This window comes from Oncorhynchus mykiss, chromosome 30, assembly GCF_057628025.1.
Source record: "Oncorhynchus mykiss isolate SJ-2025 chromosome 30, ASM5762802v1, whole genome shotgun sequence".
Lineage (NCBI taxonomy): Eukaryota > Metazoa > Chordata > Actinopteri > Salmoniformes > Salmonidae > Oncorhynchus > Oncorhynchus mykiss.
In genome coordinates, this window is record NC_143051.1 from 3,417,501 (window position 1) to 3,422,500 (window position 5,000).

Sequence of the window (5,000 nt, forward strand, 5' to 3'; positions counted from 1 at the left end):
TCTCTATATTAGCTGGGCACAGCTGAACACTGCAGTGTGTGTGTCTATCTCTCTATAATAGCTGGGCTATAAACACAGCTGAACACTGCAGTGTGTGTGTCTATCTCTCTATAATAGCTGGGCGATAAACACAGCTGAACACTGCAGTGTGTGTGTCTATCTCTCTATAATAGCTGGGCTATAAACACAGCTGAACACTGCAGTGTGTGTGTCTATCTCTCTATAATAGCTGGGCTATAAACACAGCTGAACACTGCAGTGTGTGTGTCTATCTCTCTATAATAGCTGGGCTATAAACACAGCTGAACACTGCAGTGTGTGTGTCTATCTCTCTATAATAACTGGGCGATAAACACAGCTGAACACTGCAGTGTGTGTGTCTATCTCTCTATAATAGCTGGGCTATTAACACAGCTGAACACTGCAGTGTGTGTGTCTATCTCTCTATAATAGCTGGGCTATAAACACAGCTGAACACTGCAGTGTGTGTGTCTATCTCTCTATAATAGCTGGGCTATAAACACAGCTGAACACTGCAGTGTGGGTGTCTATCTCTCTATAATAGCTGGGCTATAAACACAGCTGAACACTGCAGTGTGTGTGTCTATCTCTCTATAATAGCTGGGCTATAAACACAGCTGAACAATGCAGTGTGTGTGTCTATCTCTCTATAATAGCTGGGCACAGCTGAACACTGCAGTGTGTGTGTCTATCTCTCTATAATAGCTGGGCTATAAACACAGCTGAACATTGCAGTGTGTGTGTCTATCTCTCTATAATAGCTGGGCTATAAACACAGCTGAACACTGCAGTGTGTGTGTCTATCTCTCTATAGTAGCTGGGCTATAAACACAGCTGAACACTGCAGTGTGTGTGTCTATCTCTCTATAATAGCTGGGCACAGCTGAACACTGCAGTGTGTGTGTCTATCTCGCTATAATAGCTGGACTATAAACACAGCTGAACACTGCAGTGTGTGTGTCTATCTCTCTATAGTAGCTGGGCGATAAACACAGCTGAACACTGCAGTGTGTGTGTCTATCTCTCTATAGTAGCTGGGCTATAAACACAGCTGAACACTGCAGTGTGTGTGTCTATCTCTCTATAATAGCTGGGCACAGCTGAACACTGCAGTGTGTGTGTCTATCTCTCTATAATAGCTGGGCTATAAACACAGCTGAACACTGCAGTGTGTGTGTCTATCTCTCTATAATAGCTGGGCGATAAACACAGCTGAACACTGCAGTGTGTGTGTCTATCTCTCTATAATAGCTGGGCTATAAACACAGCTGAACACTGCAGTGTGTGTGTGTCTATCTCTCTATTAAAGCTGGGCTATAAACACAGCTGAACACTGCAGTGTGTGTGTCTATCTCTCTATAATAGCTGGGCTATAAACACAGCTGAACACTGCAGTGTGTGTGTCTATCTATCTATAATAGCTGGGCGATAAACACAGCTGAACACTGCAGTGTGTGTGTCTATCTCTCTATAATAGCTGGGCTATAAACACAGCTGAACACTGCAGTGTGTGTGTCTATCTCTCTATAATAGCTGGGCTATAAACACAGCTGAACACTGCAGTGTGTGTGTCTATCTCTCTATAATAGCTGGGCTATAAACACAGCTGAACACTGCAGTGTGGGTGTCTATCTCTCTATAATAGCTGGGCTATAAACACAGCTGAACACTGCAGTGTGTGTGTCTATCTCTCTATAATTGCTGGGCTATAAACACAGCTGAACACTGCAGTGTGTGTGTCTATCTCTCTATAATAGCTGGGCACAGCTGAACACTGCAGTGTGTGTGTCTATCTCTCTATAATAGCTGGGCTATAAACACAGCTGAACATTGCAGTGTGTGTGTCTATCTCTCTATAATAGCTGGGCTATAAACACAGCTGAACACTGCAGTGTGGGTGTCTATCTCTCTATAATAGCTGGGCTATAAACACAGCTGAACACTGCAGTGTGTGTGTCTATCTCTCTATAATTGCTGGGCTATAAACACAGCTGAACACTGCAGTGTGTGTGTCTATCTCTCTATAATAGCTGGGCACAGCTGAACACTGCAGTGTGTGTGTCTATCTCTCTATAATAGCTGGGCTATAAACACAGCTGAACATTGCAGTGTGTGTGTCTATCTCTCTATAATAGCTGGGCTATAAACACAGCTGAACACTGCAGTGTGTGTGTCTATCTCTCTATAATAGCTGGGCTATAAACACAGCTGAACACTGAAGTGTGTGTGTCTATCTCTCTATAATAGCTGGGCTATAAACACAGCTGAACACTGCAGTGTGTGTGTCTATCTCTCTATAATAGCTGGGCTATAAACACAGCTGAACACTGCAGTGTGTGTGTCTATCTCTCTATAATAGCTGGGCTATAAACACAGCTGAACACTGCAGTGTGTGTGTCTATCGCTCTATAATAGCTGGGCAATAAACACAGCTGAACACTGCAGTGTGTGTGTCTATCTCTCTATAACAGCTGGGCATAGCTGAACACTGCAGTGTGTGTGTCTATCTCTCTATAATAGCTGGGCACAGCTGAACACTGCAGTGTGTGTGTCTATCTCTCTATAATAGCTGGGCTATAAACACAGCTGAACACTGCAGTGTGTGTGTCTATCTCTCTATAACAGCTGGGCACAGCTGAACACTGCAGTGTGTGTGTCTATCTCTCTATAATAGCTGGGCACAGCTGAACACTGCAGTGTGTGTGTCTATCTCTCTATAATAGCTGGGAACAGCTGAACACTGCAGTGTGTGTGTCTATCTCTCTATAATAGCTGGGCACAGCTGAACACTGCAGTGTGTGTGTCTATCTCTCTATAATAGCTGGGCTATAAACACAGCTGAACACTGCAGTGTGTGTGTCTATCTCTCTATAATAGCTGGGCTATAAACACAGCTGAACACTGCAGTGTGTGTGTCTATCTCTCTATAATAGCTGGGCGATAAACACAGCTGAACACTGCAATGTGTGTGTGTCTATCTCTCTATAATAGCTGGGCTATAAACACAGCTGAACACTGCAGTGTGTGTGTCTATCTCTCTATAATAGCTGGGCTATAAACACAGCTGAACACTGCAGTGTGTGTGTCTATCTCTCTATAACAGCTGGGCACAGCTGAACACTGCAGTGTGTGTGTCTATCTCTCTATAATAGCTGGGCACAGCTGAACACTGCAGTGTGTGTGTCTATCTCTCTATAATAGCTGGGCACAGCTGAACACTGCAGTGTGTGTGTCTATCTCTCTATAATAGCTGGGCACAGCTGAACACTGCAGTGTGTGTGTCTATCTCTCTATAATAGCTGGGCTATAAACACAGCTGAACACTGCAGTGTGTGTGTCTATCTCTCTATAATAGCTGGGCTATAAACACAGCTGAACACTGCAGTGTGTGTGTCTATCTCTCTATAATAGCTGGGCTATAAACACAGCTGAACACCGCATTTGAACTTTTCTCTTAAGAAATTGCGTGCAGAAAAAAGGAAGCAAAAAATAACTGGGACTTCAGATATTCCCTGTCCCTAACTGACTGTTTATGTTGTCTAATGTCACTAGAGGTCTGTAGGGATTATTCTGTTGCCTATTAGAACAGGCCTGTAGGGATTATTCTGTTGCCTATTAGAACAGGTCTGTAGGGATTATTCTGTTGCCTATTTGAACAGGTCTGTAGGGATTATTCTGTTGCCTATTAGACCAGGTCTGTAAAGTCACTAGAGGTTTGTAGGGATTATTCTGTTGCCTATTAGAACAGGTCTGTAGGGATTATTCTGTTGCCTATTAGAACAGGTCTGTAGGGATTATTCTGTTGCCTATTAGAACAGGTCTGTAGGGATTATTCTGTTGCCTATTTGAACAGGTCTGTAGGGATTATTCTGTTGCCTATTAGAACAGGTCTGTAGGGATTATTCTGTTTCCTATTAGAACAGGTCTGTAGGGATTATGCTGTTAGCTATTAGAACAGGTCTGTAGGGATTATTCTGTTGCCTATTAGAACAGGTCTGTAGGGATTATTCTGTTGCCTATTAGAACAGGTCTGTAGGGATTATTCTGTTGCCTATTAGAACAGGTCTGTAGGGATTATTCTGTTGCCTATTAGAACAGGTTTGTAGGGATTATTCTGTTGCCTATTAGAACAGGTCTGTAGGGATTATTCTGTTGCCTATTAGAACAGGTCTGTAGGGATTATTCTGTTGCCTATTAGACCAGGTCTGTAGGGATTATTCTGTTGACTATTAGAACAGGTTTGTAGGGATTATTCTGTTGCCTATTAGAACAGGTCTGTAGGGATTATTCTGTTGCCTATTAGAACAGGTCTGTAGGGATTATTCTGTTGCCTATTAGAACAGGTTTGTAGGGATTATTCTGTTGCCTATTAGACCAGGTCTGTAGGGATTATTCTGTTGCCTATTAGACCAGGTCTGTAATGTCACTAGAGGTTTGTAGGGATTATTATGTTGCCTATTAGACCAGGTCTGTAGGGATTATTCTGTTGACTATTAGAACAGGTCTGTAGGGATTATTCTGTTGCCTATTAGAACAGGTCTGTAGGGATTATTCTGTTGCCTATTAGAACAGGTCTGTAGGGATTGTTCTAGAACAGTGTCCACCTGTGGACACGTAGATTCTACATCAGTCACATGGCTCCATGTTCCTTGTCGGCTGAGTATGAACAGTGACCAATTCAGAGACAAAACAACGATTACTTTAGGAATGTACTGTTGTTCCTACGGTACAGAGCTGATGAAATATTACATCATCATACATAAAATGTTGAATGTTAACCTGTTAGATCTCTAGGGGCGCTATTTCATTTTTGGATAAAAAACGTTCCCGTTTTAAGCGCAATATTTTGTCACGAAAAGATGCTCGACTATGCATATTCTTGACAGTTTTGGAAGGAAAACACTCTGAAGTTTCAGAATCTGCAAAGATTTTGTCTGTAAGTGCCCCAGAACTCATTCTACAGGGGAAACCAAGATGAT

At 42.6% G+C, this 5,000-nt stretch overlaps 1 protein-coding gene across 1 annotated transcript in view; it reads right to left on the minus strand.

Annotated features, from left to right (window-relative positions):
* csmd2 (CUB and Sushi multiple domains 2) overlaps nucleotides 1–5,000 on the minus strand; it is a gene marked incomplete at its 5' end in the record, with an annotated part of 597,374 nt that overhangs the window by 3,388 nt on the left and 588,986 nt on the right. The window lies entirely within an intron of this gene.